Genomic DNA, 12,552 nt, shown 5'->3' with positions numbered 1-12,552 from the left:
ACAGGGAATGTGGTACTATTCCCATGTTATCATACAGTTGAGCTTACTGTCTGTAACACTAAAAAACATAATCATATACATGTCATCTAGCAGTCACTGATGATGGGATGTCTGAATCCAAACCACTGATTTTCAAATCTGTCATTTAACTTGCTTCCTTACTCTTAAGATGCTTAAAGATACTTAGAAATGTAAAGTCTGCCTGTGAAGAAATCCAGATACTGTAGAATTCTTGACAATATTGAGCAGCTATACAGCTACCCTACGTTTAAGTCAAATCAGGATATATAATTTATTCATTCATGTTCCTATATTACCTCTGTGATTAATCTGGTTGCTTTCCTCAAGAACAAACTTTACCCAAAGAAACTTTGTGGAGAGTGAGAGTAAAGGAGTGGATAGGACTTGCCCCTCCTGCAGCTTCTTACCTGGCAGCCCACCAATTGCAGCCCAGCAATCGCATCATCCTTTCTCACTATGGGGATTTGAGTTCAAATTGTCTTCTTGGTTCCTGTTCTCCTCTTCTCTGTGATTTCTCCAGGCACCAGGTGAGAGACTTTCTGCTTCTCCAGAACCTTGAATTAGCTGTTCTACTTTATACAGACTAATTATATACCAGATGAGGTAAGGAGTGGGGTGTGTGTGCATGTGCATATGTTTGCACATGACTTTGGCCTAGTTGCTAGAGCAGTCACTTGACAGTGGATGTGATTGGATTACCCAGCCCCAGCTCAAGTACACATTAATTATTAATTTAGTTCACTGGAGCAGAAATGAAAATTGTTGGCTGTAGGTACTTAGGCAAGAAGTCTGTAGAAGACAGAAATCTGAATCACACACCAGAGTTGTATATTTGTGTCCGGAGCATCCAGCCAAGATACTTGCTTGTCCTCAGAATGAAACTGGAAATAGTTTAGTTCTCTGGTTAGTTTGTAATATGTGTAGTATAAGTAGTATAATTGCCAGTCTCTAATTTTCTTTATTAGCTCTAATGTGTGACCCTATGGAGGGACAAAGGATGGTGTGCAACTTCTTACTCTGTCAGCTCCCTCTGCTCACTGCTTACCTCCTTCCTCTAATCTCTGGGAATTTACAGGCAAGAAACTGTCAGGGTGAGGAAGGAGCCATTTCTTAAGTGCAGTAGGAAAGCCAGATGCAATGAGCTGATTACTAGTAGTTTGCTACTGTGTGTAGCATTAACCACAGGGAAGGCAGACCATTTTGTCAACAGCACCTTGCTGTAAAAATCCACTCAGATTGAGTGAATACAGGGAATCTTATTTAAGATAAAATGATGATACTACGTGAAAATTGAACAGCAGAAGATAAACAGGTATGCGTATGTCCTAGCCCAGAACTGGAAACCCTTATTGTTACAATGAGTACTGTTAGCCACAGTCATAGCTTTGCTGGGTGTCAGTTTAGACTTAAAGACATATTATTTATCTTACATACAGCAACTGAGGCATAATATATTATTAAGGGATTAGATAGGCAAAAAGCAAAAACACAATATGAGGGCTGAAATTATTTCTCTGAATATGACTAATAACAATTTCAGTCACCACTGGAGATGGCATGTTCAACTGTTCTTGTCCAAACATCTCAGTATACTGTGCAGTATGTCTGCTCATGTGGTCTTAAGTGCTCCAGAGATGTTTTCCCATTTTCAAAAGGTATCCTACACTTGCATGTTACCTGCTGATTTTATATTAATCCTAGTAGCTAAAGATAAGATAGAGTCTAGCCTACAAAAAAAACAGTGGGAGCAAAGATTAATAGAACAAAAGCCAGATGAGAAACAGATCCATAGCAATCTTTTGCTGCGGAAACTAAGACAAAAATTCCATGTAACAGAGATTCAGTGCGGCTGTCTATGAGAGGTCCAGGCTTTCATGCAGAAGTCTGACTGAATTTGACAGAGAAATCTTATGGAAAATTTTTAAATCAACATACCACTTCCAGGATGAAATGTAGACTCTTGAGGGAGAGAATGTATATATAAATACTGGATTCCATAAACTGGTTTAAAATAATGTCTGGAAAACCTGCAAGTATATATCTACTGCTGTCTTATTAAATTCCTTGTTATATTAATGGGTTTATTTACAAACTGAACAAGAACTCTGTGATGTCATCTGTTTCACAGAAAATCACAGTAAACCTGCCACTTACTATACCTTTGTATTTGTAGAAACTCAGAAATCATTTAAAAACTAATGCAGTCATAAAGCTCTGCTAAATCTAAGTGCATATCTTAAACAGAAGTGTCTAGAAAAAATATTAAAGCATACAAATGAAAACAAACATGAGGGGGATATAATTACAAGGGATAACCAGACTTTGGTTGTAATCTCTTGCATGCATTGGTATTATCAGCTGAATCTTTGGATAGGCCTGATCCAAAGTCTGCTAAATGTTAATGAGGGTATTTCTTTTGATTTTAATAGGTTCTGAACTTAATCCTAAAAGAAACATTTTGGTTTTGTGATGTGAAGCACAGTGTATGAACACAAACCTTGTATGACATAAAGTATCACAAATAGTGTCTCATTCTTTATTTGTAATGCATAAAAAAACAGCCTTTTTAGAAATAAAGACTCGGGAAAACAAATTTTTCAGCAATGCGTTTCTTGGGTCCATGCACTTAGATTTTGGCTTAGATGTACTATGATCAATATTTCCAGGTGAAGCAATTAATTTCCTCTGTTTGGCATGTGAATAAAACTCTTGCAATGCAACTTTGACTTTCATTTTAGTTGCAGTCTGTTATTGCTAATGAAAAAAATTACTTCCTAGCTTTTCTAATGTATCAGCTAGATAAATTGTTAACACTTAAGAACTCCCCAGGCAGTAATGAATGACACAGTTTTCTGTGTTATCCCTGATAAAGTTTAGGATATGGAAAGCAGTTTAATCCTCTTTCTATACTCTCCCATCTGTGCTTTAGAACTACCATAGTAAATTACTACATACTGAAGCACTGCTTCAGATGCAATTTCATATTTTCAGAGCTGAGATAATTTTACTCCCCAGTGTACGTTTTAATCTTTGTAAAATAAGTAAAATGTTTAAGGAAGCCAGGTCAGATAAAAGTGTTGAATTTAAGAGGTGGATGGTAGTTTTCAGTGAAGTAGAACTTTCATAAGGGTTGCTTGGAATACAGAGTTAAGCCAAACTAATCACTTTGTTTACAGAAAATCTTCGGGTAATCTTTTGTTAATTATAAGACACTCTTTATACAGGAGTAGTTGCTGACAAATACAGCTTGAGGCACTCCTTTTATTGTACCTTAAATATGCTGTTGCCTATGCTTAATGTCTTTGATTCTGCTTTCATATTACAGAATGAATTTACTTGGTACAGTTTTGCCATTAACCTGTTCAGTCAGGGTTAGAGCTCATTTCTTTCTCTGTGAGGGAAGCTGAAATTTTGTGTTGGATTTCTCCACATTTTATCAGATGTGCATTTTGCTGCTGTCTAATCATAATGGATAAAGGGACTGATTTAGTATCTATTGGAGTAAAGTGACTGACTCAGTTCAGAGTCTGAGCATAAGCAGCTGCTCCAAGAGTAGCAGTGAATACAGAGAGAGACTGATTTAATAAACTTCTCTATCTTGCATTTTTCTGCATCCACATAAAAACCTACATTCGATAACACCACAGAAATCCAGTGAGTCCAGTGTCTTGCTCAGGTCACCATATGGTTGTGGAACAGATGGTTAATGTTAAACCTTCACAAAATTGAGATTATATTTACAGGAAGCAGCAGATACTTTGAAGAATCTGCAGCCATAGTACAGCATCTAAGACAGACAGCCACAAATCATCAAAACACTGCCAGAGAAAGAGTTCCTCTGTAACCCTTTGTTACTTTGAATTTCAGAACAACACCTTACTACCTGTTTTATGTCTTGGGACTAACATGAAGAATATAGCCTATCCCACCTGATGACCTAAACCCAACTAAACTAATGTCTGTCACCTCACAACCAGATTAAGGCAATGCAACACTTTCTCTGAGACTTGACAATTACTTCTAAGACTACTGAATGGTCAAACCTGAGTTGAATCTCCTGAATTCAGGGTGGACAAAAAAGGTCTGTGGATTTTTCTCATGGGACACGTAACCCAACTCTGCAGAGAGTAGCCTGCTGACATCGAAACAGAGCTGTTTCATGCTGCGTATACCAGTAAGAAACTCATCCAGTTCATTTAATTTTCTCTAGGTCTTCCTCATCACACACCAGCTGCTGGAATTGCTAAGGAACAGGCTCTCATCTTCACTGCCCTACCCACACACATCTGCTCCTCCAGCGCAGTGTGGGGTGGGTGGTGAGCAAAGAGCACCTCAGTGGGCAAACCTGGGTTTCTGTTCACCAGTGGGAGAAGTGATACATGGAGTAGAAGACAGCTCGGTAGCAATGGAAAACTAGCCATTGTGGCTAAATTATAGTTGCATATTGTTGAAAGAAGAGTAAAGTGGCACAGCTATGCTGCTATAAAGAAAGATGTTTCAGAAAGCTCTTGAGAAAATAGAAACACCTGAAAGTAAGGCGTTCACGTGGTCTAAAGTTTGCCCCTTTGGGTACCTAATATGATGTTATCAATAGTGACAGTAATACAAGAGATCATGCAGGAGAGGGAGGGAGGAGGTCTAAAGCCTGACTCCAGGAGAGAAGGAAAGCTCACTTCAAAGCTGGTGCCTCAAGAGGCAAGAGAATGAGTTACCTTGAGCCCTAGAAGGTCGGAGAATAAGGGGTACTGCTGGCAAGAGCGTGCTTCCCCCCTCCTTCCCTCCTCACCCCCATCCCAACACCCTCCCCAGGAACTGAAATGGCACCCTCAGGGTTCTGTCTCCTGCACAGGCCTGCTCCCCAGAGACAGCGTTTGGCTCCCCGTGCACCCTTGAGGACTCTGAAGAACAGGAGCGGGAAACAAAGAGGAGGAGGAGGAGCACCTGGCTACTCTTCTGCAATTTAACCTGAACATCATTTCATAAAATTAAACAACAGATGCTTCTCAAGGGCATGACACATTGTAGAGGCCCCCTTGAAGTAGGGGAAATGCTAAAGCTTCCAGCTAAGGTTGACAGATTTTCTGATAACAGAAAATGAAGCAATCTAAAAATATGCTCTTCCAGCTACCCCTACAATCAGTTACAGGTAGATCATAGCATGTTTCATAAATGCCAAGGCAAGCTGTCCTGACATCATTAGTCCTTTATTTAAGACACTGTCAGAAGAAGACAAACTAACTATTTATGAATATTCAAAGTACTATTAGGACAAACAAAGCATTGATATGAACACTCTTAATAACCTGATCCAAAGATAATTCATGGTTTCTTGTCCTGACATTTAAAAAAAAAAAATTGTGTCTATGATAATACTCGACTGCGTGTTGTTTATTGTACTGCTGTATTCTATAACAATTTAGAAGTATGCAAACAGAAAGCAAGCAGGCTTTTGAAATGGCTAGCTAAAAATTAGCTAGGATGCTAATACAAGCATCCTGGTTTGTATCAGGAATAGTGTGGCCAGCATTTCTAGAGAAGTGATCGTCCACCTGTACTTGGCACTGATGAGGCCGCACCTCAAATACTGTGTTCAGTTTTGGGCCCCTCACTACCGGAAAGACCTTGAGGTGCTGGAGCATGGCCAAAGAAGAGCAACAAAGCTGGTGAAGAAGGGTCTAGAGAACAAGTCTCATGAGGAGCGGCTGAGGGAACTGGGGTTGTTTAGCCTGGACAAAAAGAGGCTGAGGGGAGACCTACTCACTCTCCACAACTACCTGAAAGGAGGTTGTAGCAAAGTGGGTGTCGCTCTCTTTTCCCAAGTAACAAGCAATAGGGCAAGAGGAAATGGCCTTGAGTTGCACCAGGGGAAGTTTAGGTTGGATATTAAGAAAAATTTCTTCACTGAAAGGGTTATCAAGCACTGGAACAGGCTGCCCAGGGAAGTGATTGAGTCACCATCCCTGGAGATATTTAAAAGATGGTGCAGATATGATACTTAGGGATGTGGTTTAGTGGTAGAGTTGGCAGTGTTAGGTTTATGGTTGGACTCGATGGTCTTAGAGGTCTTTTCTAAATGATTCTATGACTCTGTAGTTTTTATAACTTGTCAATGAAAGAATAGAAATACTATACTTGGTATAGTTGAACTTAAATTTAGGCTTTGGATACAAATATATAGCAGGACACATGGTTTTCTTAATGGAACAATAAGATTAGTTAGCCTTTTACTGAATTTGTGTGTTAGGTTGGAAATCTTTGTAAACAAGGTAACAGATATTTTGGAACTGATCATTGATATAAACTGCTAATGAAATAATGCTGGGATTTCTGAGACATGCAAAGTTACTGCTTGAATAACACCCTGACACTGCAAACATCATAACATAGTAGGAATGTAAATAAAATACTAAGTATATCTAAAATATTAAGTATTTAAAGTATATTCAGAGTACATTGTGGAGGACCAAGCCAATGGACAGAACACAAGTAAATTGTGAGATTTATGCATTAAAAGCAGAAGAGGCTTTGTCACAGGAGGATCTGTTTCTATAGGACATCTTTGCCAAGTGCTGTGGAGCTACAGAAACCCTAACTGGGATGTAAAGGTCTTCTTAATAGTAAAGAAGATTAATAAACAGTAATAGTAAATGGTAATTAAATAGTAAATAGTAATAGTAAAGAACATTGATAAACATTAACAATGTTTATCTTATATGACACTATGTCTACTGTGCAAGTGTACCATATTTCCTACTAATTTTTTAATAACATTCATAGAACTGTTGGGAAGAGCTGCATTCAATAGCCATCAGAGAGATTTACCTGGCCTACCATTATCTGTCAATCACCACCTCTTCTCCAGAGCTTGGGGTACAGACAACCAGAGTCTCACAGTAAAACCAAATGTATAACATGAATATGAATGTCAGCTGGGAGAATGTTTAACAGTAAAGTGACAGGTAAGAAGATTTTGATAAAACTATGAAGAAAATAATTCTTTATTCTTTTTTTAAAGGAAAAATTGTGCTTTCCAAAAATGCTTTCCAGGAAATACTTATTTCTTAATCAGCTCTAATCATAAGTTGTTATTATTAAGGGCACTAGTCTTCTTTTCTCCCTCTCACAAGAAAAAACAAACAAACAAACAAACAAACAAACAAACCAAAAAAAAACCAAACAACAACAACTAAATGACACAGATGTCACTTGTTCTCATGAGTGTGTCCAACTGTGCCAGAATAGTATTACCTGTAAAAGACAGTAAACAGCATTTGAAAATATTAGTGTAACCAGCCAGGAACAGATTACACTTGGGCTCATAAAGAACAAGAGCAACCAGAAGGAAGGGGAGGGTGGGGCTTTAGAACAAAGAGGGACAAAGGAGGATACAAGAGAGCTCCATTCATTCCTTGCCTTGAGTTCACTTGCAGACACAAGACCCAGTCTGTTTTTTGCAGCTTTGTGTCAATGGACATGTCAACAGTGTTGAAAGCAGCATCCATCATTTCACCAAAGGGGACAGGGATTTGACCCTATTCGTCATGCATTGGCCCACAGAGCTGGCTGTGTATGTACCCTGTATATGTGTATGCACTCTGTTTAGAAGGCTGTCAGAGGCTACCAGAGGGCTTTCAGAACTGTGTAATGTTCTCTGAGTGACTCCCTCTTCTTTTTGGAGATGAGGAGTCAAAGGGGTAGCTAGCCCAGGCAGGCCCAAGAACCTTTGAACACCTTCATGGCTGGTTAATGCCGTACTTTTCACATAGCGTGTATAGCCAGTCTATACACTGAGTTAAATAATTGTGGTTAATCGGTGGCGGCCTTAATTAAACTTTTGCCGAGCAAATTTAGTTAATCGTTCAAAACACATTTGTGAGATTCTGCAAAATGAGCAGCTTACCCTCCACCTTTGTGAAATTATGGTTAATCATTCACTAATGTCTGCATCATCCTATTTAAACCTTCCCCCTGTGGTTTTAGACTTCTTTCTGCTTGCTAATCCACCACAGGGGAGTGATATGTAAACACGCAAATACATTTTTATAGGCTTTTCCTATTTGTGGTGGTAGGTTCTATCAAGCCATATTTATAGCCTCACCAAGAATTATTTATAATTCATTCGTCTCACATTCAATTGAATTAATTTAAAGGTATAATTCAATTTAACAAACATGCAGCTCAGTGTACTGAGCAGTGAGACATACTGCAGCTGTTTCAGGCATGCTGCACTTGACCCCATCTTTTTGTTTTCAGCCAGCCTCCTGGCTCAGTGGTATTCTTATATATCAAACCAAGTACCACACCAGAACAACAATGGACTGTAACAAGACAATAAGAGCTTTTAAAACTCCAACCTGTGTAACTATTGCTTGGCTGTCCCAAATTTCTCTAAATTCTCCTTCTCCATGAAGAGCATGTCCTTTGTTGTGCAACTCTCTATTATAAAATCCTGTTGATATGAACTACTGCACTCTTGCTCCTACCTCTGCAGAAGTCCATTATAGAAAACTCTGTCCTATGATTTATGCCTCATTATAAAAATCAAATTTCTTGGTTGTCAAAAGTAAATTGACTGCAGTAAGCTGAAAGAATTAACTCCCTGACATACAGAGACATCACACCAGTCTAAGGGTGTAACTTAAAATGTGGTGGAAGGATATCCTATAAATACAGAGCTCTCTTAGAAAGGAAAATGAAAAACTGATTATCACGTTAAGTGAAAAAAGTGCAAACTGTCTCTCTCCTAACCTTAACCCTAGCCACCAGGATGGGCTGAGACTTGCCCCACACTCAGAAGCTGTCACCCAGATAAAAAAGCTGTCAGGAGAGAGAATGTTCTGCAGGGTGCCACTCCTCTTGCCAGCCCTTTTACATCCTCACTGAAGCTGGAGATCTAGGCAGTCTCTCTCCTAACACTAAACCTAATACTCCCTGTACTTTTAACCATAAGCCTAAAATGTGTTGTGCTCTGAGCCATAGCCTGGGACATCAAGCCATGGTTGAGAAGAAAAAGTTATTACAGAAGAAAACATTCTGTAGCCTACCCCTTCCCTTGGCAGCCTCCACACAGCCTCATTCCACCCGGAGCCCCAAGATTTGTCTCTCTCCTAACCTTTTGCCTTATCATAATGCTAATCCTAATGGCAGGTATGGACTAAGCTTCAGCTAAAGATGAACAGCAATGGCCTGGAAAATAAATATTTTGGCAACCTATCCCTTCCCTTAGCAACTTCTCTGCAGCCATACTCCAGTGGGGGATACAGGCTTTGTCTCTCTCCTAACTCTAACCCTAACTAAAGTGAAGGATGAGCTGAGCCTTAACCCAGGATACCAACCATGGCCCAGATGAAAACAGTGCCAAGAGAGAAATATTTACCAGATTAATCCTACCCTCATCATTCTCTTTGCAGTCACACTCCAATTAAAACTCAATGCTTTGTCACTCTCCTAACCCTAACTCAAAAGCTAGCCAGCATCGTGGTGTTCACCCACCACTGCTCTTGACACCTCCCTTCCAGCCACTTAGCAATGGGAGAACAAGATTCTGCCTCTCTCTAAAACTGAACATAAACTGTTTAGCTTGACCTTAGCTCAGCACTAGCCCAAGACCTCCAGACATGGTACAAATTAAAAAGTAGTCAGGGTAGAAATCTTTTTGCACATTCCCTGATATAGCTTTTGCACATCCACTCCAAGTGCTCTAGGTTTTGTCTCTAAACCCTAACCTAACTTTAAATCCAACCTTAACCTCAGCCTTACTGACTGGCCCTTGCTGAACCTTAGTTAAGAGTCTCCTGTGCATGGCTAGACAAAAAAGTCAGGGGATTAATACTCTCCTAGCCCACCATCTCCTTTGGTAGCCCCTTTTCTGTTTGACTCCAATAAGAGTCCTAGGCTTTGTCTCTATTCTAATGCTAACCCTAACCCCAGCCCTAAGGGATGGCCTTTACTCAGCACTGACCTGGCAACTCTGGACATGGACAGAACTAAAATGTCAGGGGAGTAAGGTTTTTGTAGCCCACCACATCCCTTGACAGCTACTTTGCAAGACCAGTAGCCCTTGTCTCTCTACCAGCACCAAATGCAAACCATTTCAGAAAGTTCAAGCTTGCCTCACAGCCCCTGGGCAAACACCCAAATTTAAAAAAAAAAAAAAAAAAAAAAGTTAAGTAGAGTAATATTTTTCTAACCTCCCACTTTTATTGGCAGACCATTTCCAACCCCACTCTATCTGGAGCTCCAGGCTTTGTCTCTCTCTTGACAATTACCCTGACAATAACTATGACAGAGTTCAGCCTTACCCAAAGACCTTCAGGCATGGTCCAGATGAAAAAGTTGTCAGATAATTTCTGTATCTCACAACTTCTCTTGACAGTCACTTTCCAGCCAACTCCAACAAGAGCTCTGTACTTTATCTTTCATAAGCCTAACCCTGATTCTAAGTATCACAGAGAGTTTGACCTTACATCAGGATTCCCCAACATGTTCTGGATGATAAAGTTGTCAGGGTAACAAACTTTTCACAACCTATCACTTCCCTTGGAAGCTCCTTTGCAGACACAATTCAAAACAAAACCTAGGCTTTGTATCTCTGCTAACTCTAAAACTATCTCCAAGACTAAGGGTCAGTGGGTGGTGAGCAATTGCATTGTGCATCACTTCTCTATTCTTGGGTTTTGTTTCTCTCTCTCTTTGTTATATTCCTTGTCTCTACAATTACTATTATAGTATATTATTATTAAAGTTGGGTTTATTGTTATTATTATAGTCTATTTTAGTTATTAAAATGTTCTTATCTCAACCCATGAGTTTTACTCTTTTTTTTTATTATTATTCTCTTCTTCATCCCACTGGGAATGGGGAGGAGTGAGCAGGAAGCTGCGTGGTGCTTAGTTGCCAGCTGGGGTTAAACCATAACAATGTGTAACTACTGTAATTGCCAAGACTGCATTTTTGTTTTACATGTAAATCGTTTATTTTTATAGCTAATTATTTGCTGAATTAAAATAAGAAGCACAGTACATGTTCAACAGATCTAATCAACCATTCCTCATCAGCACTGAAACCCCACTTATATTCCAAACTTCCTTCCAAACGTCAATTCTAGCAAAAGAAAAATTTTTAAATTGACAACAATATAGTGTATGAGCCATACATTTAAAATGAAACAAAGGATCCAGGTTTATATTTTTACTTAAAAAAAAAAAAAAAAAAGATGTAATCATAAATTGTTTCTATTCAAAATTTTTCCATTAAAATTAACGACACTATTTGATTGATTAAAGACACATAGTCTTTTTTACACACATACAGAAATCTTACAGACTCTAGCCACCAGCTAGATTTTCTTAATTTTCCTCAGCTATTTGCAAACCTTTTTCGATTTTTATTTAGTTTTATCTTATTTTATTTCCTGTATATTGTCAGTTTTAAAACATTATTTTCTTCTATTTACTTTGAAGGCATGCAAGTTAACTGTTTGAATGTACCAGTACTATCAGATGTCCATATGCTACATCATGTATCCTGGATCCTTTGTTTCCAGAAAAGTAAAATTACACCAGCTTCTTCAGAGAATAGCAGTGAAGGTATCATAAACACAAGCTGCATTTCTGACTGATTTCCCCATGCACATGACCAAGAAGCTGTTATCAGTAAGGTTAGCAATGGACAGCTTTGGGGCTGAATCTGGAACAAGATAGGAACTCTCATGTCTAGCTCTGCAGTGAAACAGCTTAGTTACCTCATCAAAAGGCCACAGTTAAATTAACTTCACTTAATATTTTAAAAGTATATCCTTGTGCTGCATATATTAAATGGTAGTAGATGACATGTAGAAATTTAGAAATTAAATTATTCCTACTATCTTTTTGTAAATAGGAACTCAACATATTTACATTACCCACATCATTCTCCTGTACTTCCTTTCTCTCTGTTCATGCACACATGTATGAAATCCCTTACTATAATAGTTGTAGCATCTTTCGTTTCTGTTATTCTTTGTCATTACCAATCTACCTTAAACTTGGAAAAAGGCATGTATTACAGTTACTGCTCTGTGCAGCCTATGCCAACAGAGCAATCGACATCATCGAAACAAAAAAGTTTAGTATGTCCAATGCATCACATGAACAAACTGAAAAAGAAGAGGAAATTTTTCTCTACATTCTTCTGTTCTGATACTTCTAGACTTATTTACCACAACAGAAGGGACCAGATTTATACCCTGATAGGTGATTCTTAGTTGACGTGTCCCTTCAAACGTTAAAGGCAACCATCCTCTCAGCACAGATTCTGACTCCAGTAAAACCTGAAATTAGCAACTACAGCAGGCTTTGGACCAAAATGGTTTATTAGTGGTCCATCCCCTACCCCCATCATATCTGAAGAATGTCACGGCCTTACAATAGCACACTTTTTGAACCCTTTCCAATTTCAGATATTTCCTTTCTCTTTTAATACCTCATTGCTTTTGCATCAATTACAGCCTGACCTAAAGCCACACTGGCAGTGAATGTGATATATAGTAGA

The sequence above is a fragment of the Athene cunicularia genome, assembly GCF_003259725.1.
Source record: "Athene cunicularia isolate RWA chromosome 1 unlocalized genomic scaffold, athCun1 chr1_part1, whole genome shotgun sequence".
In the NCBI taxonomy this organism is placed as follows: domain Eukaryota; kingdom Metazoa; phylum Chordata; class Aves; order Strigiformes; family Strigidae; genus Athene; species Athene cunicularia.
The sequence above is the reverse complement of the archived record's forward strand: the minus strand, read 5'-3'. Positions refer to the sequence as shown.